Genomic DNA, 16471 nt, shown 5'->3' with positions numbered 1-16471 from the left:
TCAGGTTGGAGGAACAACACCTTATATACCAGCTGGGTAGCCTCCAACCTGATGGCATGAACATTGACTTCTCTAACTTCCGTTAATACCCCTCCTCCCCTTCTTACCCCATCCCTGACATATTTAGTTGTTTGCCTGTTCTCCAACTCCCTCTGGTGCTCCCCCCCCACCTTTCTTTCTCCTGAGGCCTCCCGTCCCATGATCCTTTCCATTCTCCAGCTCAGTATCACTTCGCCAATCACCTTTCCAGCTCTTAGCTTCATCCCACCCCCTCCGGTCTTCTCCTATCATTTCATATTTCCCCCTCCCCCCACTACTTTCAAACTATCTTTCCTTTCAGTTAGTCCTGACGAAGGGTCTCGGCCCAAAACATCGACAGCGCTTCTCCCTATAGATGCTGCCTGGCCTGTTGTGTTCCACCAGCATTTTGTATGTGTTGTTGTTTGAATTTCCAGCATCTGCAGATTTCCTTGTGTTTGCTGTTTAAATTCACTATTGCAAAGCCTCTGCCAGTGATGCCTACACTGAAGAAGTTTAAAGCTTCTCTTCGACAGGAGGTCAGTGAAACCCTCTCTCGCTGCTCCCCATCTATAATTCCTTCAGCCCTTCAACTTTTTGATCATATTTTGACCCAGACCCGCTATTACAACCATATATCTTCCCTTGGAACGTGTCTCTGCCGCCAACTGACTCCAGTTGGCTTCAGGATCCGTTTTCGAGCTTCTCAACTTGGACCTTCTGAGGATCCCAGGTACTCACATTTAATTGACTCTGCCTCCCGTTGTTTCTCCCGTCGAGCTCTGAGGGTGACAGTCTCCGCCATGAGAAGGTACCTGGCGTCCCTATCACAATCCCTTCCACGCCTCCGGGACCATCTTCTCTGTTTGCAATGGACTTGTCCGTTATTTCATCCTCCGTTGGATCCATGCGTGCAATCGCCGGTTCTTTGACTTTATCACGTACTGCAAGGGTTGCAAGATCTTCCATCTGCAGACCCCAGAGAATGGTCTTCGTATCGCGTCCCTGGCCCCGGTAGTCAATCTCGGCTGCCCCAGCAACCCAGGGCGTATTGAAAACCCGGACTCCAGCACCATCAACGCGGGTTCCAACAACAGTGGACAGCTTCAAAGCGATTGCGCAACCACCGACTGCGACTCCAGCCTTGAACTCCAGGCCGGGTCTTCATGTGCTGCGATTGTGACTCCTGTCTCCCCTTCCCTCACCACCACTCCGCCATCCCCTCTCCCTCAGATCCCATCGTCAGCACCTGGGCCCTCAGAGGCTCCATCTTCCTCTCACCACAACCCTTCCCTCTCCACTGACACTACCAGTCTCCCTCCCCCCTCTGATCCCATCTCTCATCCGTGCCAGGTCTTTACCATTCCCTCCGACCTTCAACTCTCTGAGGCAGAGCGCTCTGTCCTCAGTAAGGGCCTCAGCTTTGTCCCCCTTCGCCCACACCTCAGTGAGTTCTGCGTACGCCTTGACGCTGAACTCTTCTTCCGCCGGCTCCATCTCCAAGCTTACTTCTTTGACAAGGACTCTCCTACCCCCACTGATGACCCCTTCTCCCGTCTTCAACCCTCCTCCTCTTCATGGACACCCCACTCTGGTCTTCTGCCTGCTCTGGATCTCTTTATTGCTAATTGCCGACGGGACATCAACCGTCTTGACTTCAACACACCCTGTTCCAATTCCAACCTCATCCTTCTGAACGTTCTGCTCTCCACTCCCTCCGCACCAATCCCAACCTCACTATAAAACCTGCTGATAAGGGGGGAGCTGTTGTTGTCTGGCATACTGACCTCTACTATGCCGAGGCATAGTGACAACTCTCAGATACCTCCTCTTATTTACCCCTTGATCATGACCCCACTAAGGAGCACCAGGCCATTGTCTCCTATACCATCACCAACCTTATCAGCTCTGTGGATCTCCCATCCACTGCCACCAACATCATAGTTCCCACACCCCGCACTTCCCGTTTCTACCTCCTACCTAAGATCCATAAACCTGTCTGTCCAGGTAGACCTATTGTCTCAGCTTGCTCCTGCCCCACTGAACTCATTTCTGCATACCTTGACACTGTCTTATCTGCCCTTGTTCAATCTTTTCCCACCTATGTTTGTGACACTTCTCATGCTTTGAATTTTTTCAATGATTTTAAGTTCCCTGGCTCCCACTGTCTTATTTTCACCATGGACGTCCAGTCCCTATATACCTCCATCCCCCACCGAGATGGTCTCGAAGCTCTTCGCTTTTTTTTTTGGATTCCAGACCTAACCAATTCCCCTCTACCACCCGTCTAGTGGAATTAGTTCTTACTCTCAATAATTTCTCCTTTGGCTCCTCCCACTTCCTCCAATCCAAGGGTGTAGCCATGGGCACCCGTATGGGTCACAGTTATGCCTGCCTGTTTGTTGACTTTATGGAACATTCCATGTTCCAAGTCTATACCGGTATCCATCCCCCTCTTTTCCTTCGCTACATTGGCGCTGCCTCTTGCACGCATGCTGAGCTCGTCGACTTCATTAACTTTGCCTCCAACTTTCACCCTGCCTTCAAATTTACCTGGTCTAGTTCTGACACCTCCCTCCCCTTTCTTGATCTTTCTGTCTCCATCTCTGGAGACGGCCTATCTACTGTTATCTACTATAAGCCTACAGACTCTCACAGCTACCTGGACTATTCCTCTTCCCACCCTGTCTCTTGCAAAAAGGCTATCTCCTTCTCACAATTCCTCCATCTCCGCCGCATCCGCTCTCAGGATGAGGCTTTTCTTTCCGGGACGAAGGAGATGTCTTCCTTTTTTAAACAAAGGGGCTTCCCTTCGTCCACCATCAACTCTGCTCTCAAACGCATCTCTCCCATTTCCCACACATCTGCCCTCACCCCATCCACCCGCCACCCAACTCGGGATAGGGTTCCCCTTGTCCTCACCTACCACCCCACCAGCCTCCAGGTCCAACGTATCATTCTCAGTAAATTCCGCCACCTCCAATGGGATCCCACTACCAAGCACATCTTTCCCTCCCCCCCCGTTTTCTGTTTTTCGCAGGGATCACTCCCTATGCGACTCCCTTGTCCTCTCGTCCCTCCCATCCCTTCCCACCGATCTCCGTCCTGGCACTTATCCTTGTAAGGGCTACACCCGCCCTTACACTTCCTCCCTCATCACCATTCAGGGCCCCAGATAGTCCTTCCAGGTGAGGCGACACTTCACCTGTGAGTCGGCTGGTGCGGTATACTGCGTCCGGTGCTCCCGGTGTGGCCTTTTATATATTGGTGAGACCCGACGCAGACTGGGAGACCGTTTCGCTGAACACCTATGCTCGGTCCACCAGAGAAAGCAGGATCTCCCAGTGGCCACACATTTTAATTCCACGTCCCATTCCCATTCTGATATGTCTATCCATGGCCTCCTCTATTGTCCAAATGAATCCAAACTCAGGTTGGAGGAACAACACCTTATATACTGGCTGGGTAGCCTCCAACCTGATGGCATGAACATTGACTTCTCTAACTTCTGTTAATGCCCCTCCTCCCCTTCTTACCCCATCCTTGACATATTTAGTTGTGTGCCTGTTCTCCATCTCCCTCTGGTGCTCCCCCCCCTTTCTTTCTCCTGTGGCTTCCAGTCCCATGATACTTTCCCTTCTCCAGCTCCGTATCACTTTTGCCAATCACCTTTCCAGCTCTTAGCTTCATCACACCCCTTCCAGTCTTCTCCTATCATTTTGCATTTCCCCTCCCCCCACTACTTTCAAATCTCTTACTATCTTTCCTTTCGATTAGTCCTGACGAAGGGTCTCGGCCCGAAACGTCGACAGCGCTTCTCCCTATAGATGCTGCCTGGCCTGCTGTGTTCCACCAGCATTTTGTGTGTGTTGTCGCATAATTTATGCATATTTTGATAATAAATGTACTTTGAATCTTTGAAATGCTCTTCATCTAGTCGGGTTGAGAGGCTAGGAAACCTTCACTCAATGAAGAGCTTATTTTTCATTGCTAATGGCAACTATCTTGTAAACATACAGTCTGAGAGAATGAAGGTATAACAGACTCCAGAAAACCCTAAATGGAATGTGATCCATCACTATTTAAGTTATTATAAGGATCTTACATTAAAGGTAAAAGATGACAGAGCAACCTAGAAAAAAGAGGTTATTAAATTTTACCAGTGTAATTAAATGACTCTAATAGTTCCATTAGGCTTTTCACTCAAAGCATTTAAAAGCATCAGTTCACCTGTCAGCATAAATACAATGTTCAGGTTTTGTGGGGTTTCAGGATGGCATTGTCAAGGTAGTAAATAGATCTAAATTAAATCTGGAATTCCTTTCCTCCTCATGAATGCTAGATTAATTGAAACTTTGAAAGGTTGGATAAATTTTCTTCCCTAAGTGAAAGTACAGCCCTACAGAGCAAGGGTGTGTAAATAAATTGAGCTTTGATAGAATAGATAGGAGGGTCCATTGACAACACTGTGTCGCACAATATGTTAGAAGAGGTGGGGTGTGGGATGCAGCTCCCCGCAATAAGTACAGCAAGCAGTGCCATTTTACACTGAAAAGAAGCAGAACTGGGATCAAAACTACAGCAACTTCTCCGAATAAAAGTAGGACAATTTATTGAGGAAAAAAATGCAATGAATTACTTGCATAAAATCATTCCTGGCCACTTGGAGTAACTCATGCTGGATCTTTAGCCAGCAGCCCACAGGCTTTCTACTTCTTCCCCTTCACCTGCCTATCTTTCTATCCTCAGATGAACAGATAAATGCCCAGACACAGTGGACAGTCTTGACTCTAACTTCTGTGTATAGCTGGAGTCATAAAGCTACTTGTTCCAGTGCAAGGAATGGGGCCAGACTAGAAGGAAAGAAGGCTGATGGAGCTGAGGATGAGAAAAGAAGAGATGTAGCCTCTCTAACACTCTAAGCTCTTTCACTACTTAATCTCATTACAATCGATTTCACATTTCTTAAGAATAGCTCATCATAACTAAAGAGAGCAGCACTGTAGGACCAAACACGAGGAGCTGAGAATATTGGTGAGAAATGGCTAAGGTGGCGGGGAGGGGGGGAGGGGGGGGGAAGGCATGAACATAAGATAACAAAGAATGAAAAAGGTGCAGCTGAGAGAAAAAGATTTCTGAAGTTTCCTCAGTGTATCCTGATTCCTCTACTAATCTTATTGATTGGAATAAATATTGAAGCATTTCCCTTTAATCAAACCCCCAAAATTTAACAGGACAAAGATCGGAGTCTGCTCCTGTGTACTTTGCTGCAACTTCAGTGAAAATGCCCGGAGTACTGGATCTTCAGTGCAATGGATCCAGAAACTGTTGTACCAAATTACTGTCATTCCCAATTTTACATCTGAACACTTGGCTCTAACCTTTTGACTGTGTTCACTGGTTCTAGAGTCCCTAAACTGTGAAAATTAGTTTTCGCCTTTAACATCTTGAAACGCTCAATTAACTCACCCCCCCCCCCCCCAATCTTCTAAATTTCAAGGGAGTCCAACAGAAATCTTCATAAAGAAACAAGAGTTTGCAGATACAGGCATGCAAAGCAAAAAAAATTGTTAGGGTACTCAGTGGGCCAGACGGTGTCTGTGGAGGTAACTAGACAGTCTTTCAGCTTGACACCTTTGTCTTGACAACTAAAGGTCTAAGTGATGTTTCAGGTTGACACCCCCTTCACCTGGATTGACAATGATCTCGACGATGTTTTGCATCGAGACTCTTCACCTGGACCCATGAAAGGTCTTGACCCCAAACGTTGACTGTCCATTTCCCTCCACAAAGCCTGCCTGACCCGCTAAACTCCTCCAGTAGCTCATTTCCTGTGTGATTAATTTGCATAACCATTTGGTTTTTCCCAGCCATAAGTTAGAATCTAAGCCAAATACTACCTTTATGAAACAACTTGAATTAAAACTTTGGACTTAAACTTGTGCTGAAATGATTAATAACAAAATTGAATTTCAACTGCTATCATTCTTCCCCTTTTATTATCAGAACTCATCCAATAAAAGATGAAAGCAATGACCTCCAGGAATATAGAAGTTGCAGTCTACAATAAAATGGAACATTAGCTTTGCACAGAGAGACCAAAGCGTTGGGTGGCAAACTGCATGCAGAGTGATTCAAGCTACATTATCGTGCTGCAAGTAACTCTGGACTAACCCGTCATACCCATCTCCAGTGTTGAAAAGCTTCCTGGCCCACGAGGACGTCTAGACACACGAGGTTCCAGTTGCTCGTGATAATAAGATCATTTTTATTTTTAGCTTGCACATTGAGGCAAGTTGAAATGGTAAAGATGTACGTTTTTGTCGGGTCCTTGGATGGTTTTCTTACTGTCTAACATTTGCACTTGCGCTCAGCGGCCACATTATTAGGGACAGGGGGTACCCAATAAAGTGGTCACTGACTATGCTTGTGGTCTTCTGCTGCTGTAACGCATCCTCTTCAAGGTTTGACTGGTTGTGCTCTTCTGCACACCACTGTTACAACATAAGGTTTACTGTTGCCTTCGCATCAGCCATTTTCCTCAACCCCGCTTATTCACAAAACATTTTTGCCCTCAGAACTGCCGCCCGCCAGCTGTTATTTGTCTTTTTTTTTGCACCCTTTTCTAAAGACCATTGTACATGAAAATCCCAGGAGATCACCAGTTTCTGAAGTACTCAACCTGCACCTGTCTGATGCCAACAACCCTTCCATGGTCAAACTCACTCACATTTCTTCCTCATTCTGAGGTTTAGTCTGAACAACCGCTGAACCTCTTGACAATGTCTGACTGCTTTTATGCTTTAAATTGCTTCCCCAGGATAGGCTAATTAGATATTTGCATTAACGAGCAGGTGCATAGGGTGGACCTAATAAAGTGGCCACTGAGTGTATGTTTTGCATGCTGGAGTTGGATTTGCATATAACCCTCATTACCTCCCTTAATTCAACTGCCATTCCTTTAATGATCTGGGCCTGAGGTAGGAATGCTCGTGAACAGAAAAATAGCACACGGAGTCTCAGCTGGGGAGGGACTGGAATTCTGCATCACAAGGTTAGGTACAAGGGCCACAGCCTTAATTTCAGCATTTAACACCATCTGTGTAAATTATCAATGCTAAGGAAAGCTGTAAATCTGGGGAATATCAAACACAGGAGCTTCTCAATGAAGTGGCTCATAAAGGTATATATATCAGGGCTTCATAAAATATTAGCTAAAATTTGAGACTAAATTGGACACTAAAGCATTTTATTCTGTGGATTAGATTGAATAATAGATAGGGAAGCTTAAGTGAAGTGATGGTTAAGGAAAGAGGCCAGAAGAATGTGCTTGATGATCGCATGTCTAGGACCCCAAGGCAATCTGGTATAAAGTAGAATTGATTGGACTGAAAGATAGATTGCCATTAATTAAATCACTCTCCTTTGGCTCTGCATTAAACACATTAACAGCATTAGGATGGAAAGTCCTTAAACATGTGTGGGCTCATTCTCATAAATCAAAAAGGGATTTTGCTAAACATGTGAAGTACCTTGAAATACTTTAATAATCTAGGTAAATGCTTTCAAAATAAGTGAAGGACTGTGACATGTCAAAATGGATCTTAATTGTTCCAAAGTAGTAAATTTGCTAAGCTTACAAAGTTAAACCTTTTCAATTTCAATTCATAATCAGAAACAGGTTTATTATTACTGACATTAGTTGTGAAATTTGGGATTTTACTATCGGTTACAACACCACAAGTTATAATAAAATATATTTTTTTAAATATTCAAAGAGAGTGAGAGTAGTTCTCATGGGCTTGTTAGCCATTCGGAAATCTGATGGCGGAGGGGGAGAAGCTGTTCCAAAACTTTAAGTGTGTGTCTTCAGGCTCCTGTAACCCCCTAATTATAGTAATGAGAAGAAGACAGGCAGTGGATGGTGCGGGTCCTTAATGATAGGTGCCACTTTCTTGAGGTATCATGTTTTGCATATGCCCTCAATGGTGATAGGCTGGTGTACATGATGGAGTTGGGTGAGTTTACATTCTCTGCAGTTTTTTTAAATGGTTTTTGCAATGGCATCTCCATTCAAGTGGTGTAACTGGTCAGAATTCTCTCCATGGAACATCTGTAGAAATTTGCCAAAGTGTTTGATGACCAAATCTCCACAAACTTCTAATGAAATATCATCACTGGCTGCCATCTTGGGAACTGCATCCATATGTTGGGTGCAGGTTAGATATTCAGAGATGGCTCACCCTTTCAATGCCGACCTCTCGATGCGGACTGGTGTGTGTGCGTTCTCCCAACTTGCCCTTCCTGAAGTTCACAATCAATTCCTCGCTCTTACTGAGTGCAAGGTCGACGCGACACCACACAGCCAGCTGAGAATCTCATTCTCGTCTCGTCGTATGAACCATGTATGGTTCCCACAACAGCAGTTGTGTTATTGGTGAATTTAGAAATGGCATTTGAACTGGGGCTACCCGCACAATCACGAGTGAAGAGAGAGTAGAGAGGTGGAGAAGCACGCAGCCTTGAGGGGCACCTGTGTTGATGGCCAAGGAGGAGGAGTATTGTACAGGGATCCAGTTGCAGAGGGAGGTAGGGAATCACATGTTTTGAAGCTTGATGATTAGTTCTGAGGGGATAGTGGTGTTGAACACTGTAATCAGCAGCCTGACTGGGTTGCCTTGTTGTTCTCCAGGTAGTCCAAGGCTGAGTGGAATGCCAGTGACATTGCATCTGCCTGGAGACGGCATCAGCTCAAGCTAGCTTTTTCCATACAGGATGAGACTCTTAATCTCAGGGTTGTGAGTTCGAACTCCATAGTGGGTACAACTTTGTGTAAACTAATAGTTTACCGAGGCAAAATCTAACCAATCATAAAGAGCTTTTCAAGGAAGTTAGCAGAAGAGTTGATGAGGCAGTGGATGTTGCCTACATGGGCATTAGCAATACCTTTGACAAGATCCTGCATGTGAGATTAGTCAAGAAGGTTCAATTTCTTGGCATTCAGGATGAAGTAGTCCATTGATTTAGACTTTGACTTTGTGGGAGAAGCCAGAAAGTGGTAGTTGGCACTCTGACTGAAGGCCTTTGACTAGTGATGTGCCAAAGGGATCAGTGCTGGGTCCGTTGTTGTTTGTCACCTGGATGCAATGATCTGGATGACAATGTAGTAGACTGGATCAGCAAATTTGCAGATGATACCAAGGACTGGGGGCTTAATGGACAGAGAGGAAGGCTATCAAAGCTTGTAGAAGGATCCAAAGCTTCCAGCTGGAAAAATGGGCTTCAAAATGTCAGATGGAATTTAATGCCGACATGTATGAGGTGTTGCTCTTTGGGAGGACAAACCAGGGTAGGACTTGCACAGTGAGTCTTACGGCACTGAGGAGTATGGGAAAACAGAGGGATCTGGGAATGTAGACCTTTAAATCCTTAAAAATAGTGTTGCAGGTAGATAGGGTTGTAAAGAAAGTTTTTGTCACATTGGCTTTCATAAATCAAAGTTTTGTCTACAGGAGTGAGGATGTTATACTGAAGTTGTATAAGACATTGGTGAGGCCAAATTTAGGGTATTTTGTGCAGTTCTGGTCACCAACCTACAGGAAAGATATCAATAAGGTTCAAAGAGCACAGATAAAATTTGCAATGATGTTGCCAGCGGTTGAGGACCTCAGTTGAATAGGTTAGGTATGTATTCCCTTGAGCATAGCAGAATGAGGGGAGATTTGATAGAGGTATACAAAATTATGAGGGGCATATTTAAGATAAGTTCAAACAGGCTTTTTCCGCTGAGGTTGGTTAGGACTAGAACAAGAGGTCATGGCTTAATGGTGAAAGATGAAATGTTTAAGGGGAACATGGGGGTAAATCTTCCCAGAAGGTGCTGAGAGGGTGGAACAAGCTGCTAATGGAAATAATGGGTGCAGGTTCAATTTCAATGTTTAAGGGAATTTTGAATAGGTACATGGATGGAAGGGGTATGGAAGGCTCTGGTCCAGGTGCCAGCCAGTGGTAATAGACAGGTTAATATTTCAGCATGGACAAGCTGGGCCGAAGGGCCTATTTCTGGGCTGTAGTGTTCTTGGACTCTTGACCTATTGTGGCAGAAGGCAATTTGTGGCATGTCCAGGTCCTTGCTTAAGTTCATGCAATTGCATCACAACACTTGAAAGATAAGCTTCAAAATTCTCAAGCAACATATTCAGTGAATCTGTAATAGATTTGCAAAGATGTACTAATTTTTTTCCAACCTTTTTCTAAAAATTATTCACTACACAGTCACATCACTTTGACAAAGGAAATTGTCACACTGGCCAAATGCTTTGTGAATATGCTGTGTTGGGATGAAGCTGAATATAAGTTATAAAGATAAGAGCCTGTTTATTTTGCATGTGACTCCCAAAGCTGTTCCCACCATTTGCTGGCCAGGAGTGAGATGAAATTCTTCCCCACTTGATGTGTGCAACTACAATGGGCATCATCCAGGAGCAAACAATTTACTTGATCATCTGCAATGCTGTCTCCACTATGGCTGCATTGTATTGACACCTACAAGGTGCTTTGTTTCCACTCAATGGTTCAATGGTTCCATTTAATATCAGAGAATGTATACAATATACAACCTGAAATTCTTACTCTCCACAGACATCCATGAAACAGAAGAGGAGCCCTAGGAATGAATGACTATAAAACCTTCGAACCCCAAAGCCCCCTCTTCCCCTCCCATGTACAAGCAGCACCAGAGTATCTACCCTCTCCCTCCCACAGTTATTTCAGCAGAAAGCATCAGCACACAGCACCCACCAGGCAAGCAATAGCAAAGCACCCAAATACAGGCCATTATTTGCAGTCCAACCTAATTGTTCACCCGACAATTCGACATGACACAGGCTCTCTCTCTCTCCCTATTAAAGGAACAGAGAATTATCACCCTTCCCCCAGCAAGAGGGGAGACCAACAAAACAAAACAAATCACTGATTATCATGTTAAAGTCTGCTGCACGTTTTTATTCAGAGTTCTCCAACTCAAGAATCAGCAGCAAACTTCTCCCCACCATCGAGGGAGAGAGTGATTGCCCGAGTACGGAGACCTCCGACAGCTGATCTGCTGCTCGTGATGTTCCGTTTCTCCCGCGGTGACACAGGCATGGAACTGGCCCATCCACAGAGCCACAGGACCTCGCTCGAAGGCGCACATGTCTTCCAGGCTGCATTCTAGGAATATCGAAAACTGGCCAGTCAGTGAGGCCCGTGAGCGGGAACCAGCGCCATAAAGAACCACAGTCTGGGTGCAGCTGTAGCTCACTGACTCCAACAGACCTTGAAAAGGGAGAAAAGAAGACATGAAAGGGAAGAGATTATGCAGTTTTTGCAAATGTGCTCGACGAAGTCCCCCTCTGACTATGTCTTAATTCTGCCTCACTAAAGTCACCAATAAAATCATAAGATACTTCTTCAACAGAAACTTTAGAAGCCACTTCCTCCCATACCCCTAGAATGACATCTGGGACAACCCGGACTTAGGCATTTATCAATAATGATAAAGATTCCTGAAAAGGACGGCAATTCTTTTCCCTTCACAAACGTTGCTCGACCCACTGAGTTCCTTCAGCATATAGTCTGTTGCTCCATGTTCCAGTATCTACAGGCTCTTGCTTCTTCATTTATCAATGACAGTCTTGTGGTGGAGTTTGTATGTCCTTACTGTGACTACGTGGGTTTCCCCCAGATGCTCTTGTCTGCTCACATATCCTCAATGTGTGCTGCTAAATAGGTTACTACAAATTGTTTCAGTGGAGGGTCGGGGAGAGGGGAGAGGGAAGGAAAAGATACAGAAAATCAGTGCAGGATTAGGACTGATGAGATTTCTTTGGTTTCCCCAGCAATGACCTGATGGGCCACATAAACTGCTTCTATGGAAATCACAAGAACTTTGATGGTTTAGGAGGAGGCTTGTCACCTGTATAAAGTGCCAGTCTTGCCATTAACATTCTGTCACATTAGGGCTGTTTTATTCAGTGGAACATAGGGCCTCCTCCTGCAGCTTGTCCCAGTGTTGATCTTGAGGTTTGAGAATTTAACAGCTGAGGGTAATTGAGGGTTCCCAGGTTACAGTTATAGAGAAGAACATCTTACGAATAAACTCTTCTCGGATTTCCAGCTGGGTATAGCCAATTATAACTGACGTTTCGATAACAAACTCTGCCATCTTCATGGGCATGTCTAGTCCGGTGGTACTTATACCTCATAATCCATCCCTCTTGATTAGTTAGCCGTCATCCAATCAGACTTCTGCTCTCCCACCTTGTTTACAATTGAGTTCCAGTTCTTACTTAGAGCAAGATCTTCATCTTTGTTAAAATTCTTTTCCTCTAGTTTTGTTTCAATGGCTTCCTTTACCAGGCAGTCCCAACAGCCATTGGCACAGTGCAGTAGTTTTGAGACATCAAAGTCAATCCAATGGCCTTTCCAAATGCAATGTTCTGCTAGGACCGATTTCTCTGGGTAACCCAAATCAATACATCTCCTGCACTCTTGATGTAGTCTTTCCTGTACTTCCATGGTTTCTGGAAGGATCGTCAGTATCCTGAGGAAATACCAAATTAATACCATTCACAAACCTGTAAGGAAGCTCAAATCACAGCTTATGTGGGTCAAAGATGATCTGGAACTCAGGTCAGCTGGTGCTTACAGGAATCCCTGTGAATGTGGATCAGTGCATATCGGCCAGATGGGACGCACAGTGGAAGCCCGCATCAGGGAACACAGGAGGTGTATCCATTTGGGTTACCTGGAGAAATCAGCAGAAGCAGAACACTGCATTCACAATGGCCATAAGATTGACTTCAGTGACAGGAAACCACTGTGATGTGCCAATAGCCTTTGGGACCGCCTGGTGAAGGAAGCCATTGAAATAAAAACAGAGGAATTTTTTTTGGATGACGAAGGTCTTGCTGTAAGTGAGAACTGGAATTCAATTGTAAACAAGGTGGGAGAACAGAAGTCTGATTGGATGAGGACTAACCAGTCAGGACAGATGGACTACAGGGGTATAAATACCACCAGATTATACATGCTCTGACATCATCCCTGATGAAGATGGCAGAGTTTGTCATCGAAATGTTGGTTATAATTGATACCTGTACCTGGATGGAAACCCAAGAACAGTTTGTTCGTCATATACACCAGGAAAGCACTAGATCCTTTTTCAAAAACATCTTCTCATCACAATGGTAACTTGCTGTAGTGATTTGGAGTTTTCTAAATGAAATATGAAAAGCAAGGGATTCAAGATATATATTTTAAATGTGATGTTTTGTGCAAACAGATGCACAGGAATCTATAATTGGTTTATAACTGTCACATACTGAGATACAGTGAAAAGCTTTGTTTTGGATATAGACCATTTGAAAGCATAAACTCATTGAAGTAGCACAAGTTCAAGTTCCAGTTTATCATCATTCACCTGTACGCATGTATATAAACAAACGGAAAGGGAAAAGCAATAACAGAATATAGTGTTACAGTTACAGACAAAATGCAGTGCAGGGAGACTAATAAAGTTGAAGGGCCACTACAAGGTGATTGGTAGATTAACAGTTCATCTTTATTGTACAGTAGATTTATTCAAGATCCAAAACAGCGGATAGAAGCTGTCATTCAGCCAGGTGGTGAGAGTTCTAGAACTATTGTATCCTCTGTCCAATGTGGGGCGGGAGCGAAGTCTGGGGTGGGAGGAGTCTTTGATTCATTTGGCACAAACCAGTCTATTCAGCCTGACTTGGGACAAAGTGGTCTTGGCATTAGCTCTGTAACTGCCTCATACAAAACAGGAGACATCAAAGGAAGGCAGACTGGATGAAAGGACAGGGTCAATGCAATGTTTTCTCCAAATCAGCAGCTCCGACTTCATTGATGATGACTTGTAAGGACTGCATGCCTTTTGTAACTTTTTTAATTAACTGCCCAAAATATCTATTCTTTTGTTTTCTTTGGTTGGTATTATGTTAGTCTTTGAATAAGAGGTAGTGCATGGCAGATGATGAGTTGATAAAACAAGAAGGATCCAGACTAGATATTAGAAGAGAAAAGCACAAGAGAGATAAAGACAGCTAAATACAAACTTGAACTACTCTCCTTGCCTTTCATATCAACAAATAACAGCCTTCCAGATTCAATCAAGCCATCAATTTCAGATAACTATCTTGTCTTTAAAGATAAAGATTAGCATTACTTGTCACATCCACATCAAAACATCAAAATGCGTTGTTTTGCATCAATGTCAAACACCCATGTGACTGGCTTCAAAACAGCACGCCTGTATCTCACTGACTGTGACTGAATGTGAGGAAACCAGAGCACCCAGAGAAAACTGACACAGTCACGGGAAGAGTATACAGACCCCTTACTGGGAATTAAACCCTGATCGGTGATCACCGGCTATGTGAAGTGATTATACTAACCACTACACTACCATGCATCTATTGCTTTCCTAATTATATTGTCATTTCAACCCTGTTACAGATCTTCCCATAGAACCATAGAACATTACAGCACAGAAACAGGCCTTTTGGCCCTTCTTGGCTGTGCTGAACCATTTTTCTGCCTAGTCCCACTGACCTGCACCTGGCCCATATCCCTCCATACATTTCTCATCCATGTACCTGTCCAAGTTTTTCTTAAATGTTCAAAGTGAGCCCGCATTTACCGCTTCATCTGGCAGCTCTTTCCACACTCCCACCACTCTCTGTGTGAAGAAGCCCCCCCCCCCCCCCAGTGTTCCCCTTAAACTTTTCCTCCTTCACCCTTAACCCATGTCGTCTGGTTTTTTTTCTCCCCTAGCCTCAGTGGAAAAAGCCTGCTTGTATTCCCTTTATCCATACCCATCATAATTTTATATACCTCTATCAAGTCTCCGCACATTCTTCTACGCTCAAGGGAATAAAGTCCTAACCTATTCAACCTTTCTCTGTAACTCAGTTTCACAAGTCCCGGCAACATCCTTGTAAACCTTCTCTGCACTCTTTCAACCTTATTAATATCCTTCCTGTAATTCAGTGACCAAAACTGCACACACTACTCCAAATTCGGCCTCACCAATGTCTTATACAACCTCACCATAACATTCCAACTCTTATACTCAATATTTTGATTTATAAAGGCCAATGTACCAAAAGCTCTCTTTACTACCCTATCTACCTGTGATGCCAATTTTAGGGAATTTTGTATCTGTATTCCCAGTTCCCTCTGTTCTACTACACTCCTCAGTGCCCTAACATTTACCTTGTGTGTTCTACCTTGGTTTTTCCTTCCAAAGTGCAATACCTCACACTTGTCTGTATTAAACTCCATCTGCCATTTTTCAGCCCATTTTTCCAGCTGGTCCAAATCCCTCTGCAAGCTTTCAAAACCTACCTCACTGTCCAGTACACCTCCAATCTTTGTATCATCAGCAAATTTACTGATCCAATTTACCACATTATCATCCAGATCATTGATATAGATGACAAAAAACAATGGACCCAGCACTGATCCCTGTGGCACACCACTAGTCACAGGACTCCACTCAGAGTAGCAATCCTCCACTACCACTCTCTGACTTCTCCCATTGAGCCAATGTCTAATCCAATTTACTACCTCTCCATGTACACCTAGCGACTGAATCTTCCTAACTAACCTCCCATGCGGGACCTTGTCAAAGGCCCTACTGAAGTTCATGTAGACAACATCCACTGCCTTCCCTTCATCCACTTTCCTTGTAACCTCCTCGAAAAACTCTAATAGATTTGTTAAACATGACCTACCATGCACAAAGCCGTGTTGACTCTCCCCAATAAGTCCCTGTCTATCTAAATACTTGTAGATCCTATCTCTTAGTACTCCTACCAATAATTTACCTACTATCGACGTCAAACTTACCAGCCTATAATTTCCTGGATTACTTTTAGAGCCTTTTTTAAACAATGGAACAGCATAAGCTATCCTCCAATCCCCTGGCACCTCACCTGTAGATACTGACATTTAAAATATATCTGCCAGGGCCCCTGCAATTTCAACACTAGTCTTCTTCAAGGTCCAAGGGAATACCCCATCAGGTCCAGGGGATTTATCTACTCTGATTTGCCTCAATATAGCAAGCACCTCCTCCTCTTCAATTTGTATAGGTTCCGTGACCTCACTACTTGTTTGCCTTATTTCCATTGACTCAATGCCAGTTTTCTTAGTAAATACAGACTTTAAAAAACCATTTAAGATCTCCCCCATTTCTTTTGGTTCTATACATAACCAGCCACTCTGATCTTCAAGAGGACTAGTTTTATCCCTAATTATCCTTTTGCTCTTAATATACCCGTAGAAGCTCTTTGGATTATCCTTTACCTTGTCTGCCAAAGCAACCTCATGTCTTTTTTTAGTCCTCCTGATTTCTCTTAAGTATTTTTTTGCACTTTTTATACTC

The sequence above is a fragment of the Hypanus sabinus genome, chromosome 3 (genome assembly GCF_030144855.1).
Source record: "Hypanus sabinus isolate sHypSab1 chromosome 3, sHypSab1.hap1, whole genome shotgun sequence".
Lineage (NCBI taxonomy): Eukaryota > Metazoa > Chordata > Chondrichthyes > Myliobatiformes > Dasyatidae > Hypanus > Hypanus sabinus.
The sequence above is the reverse complement of the archived record's forward strand: the minus strand, read 5'-3'. Positions refer to the sequence as shown.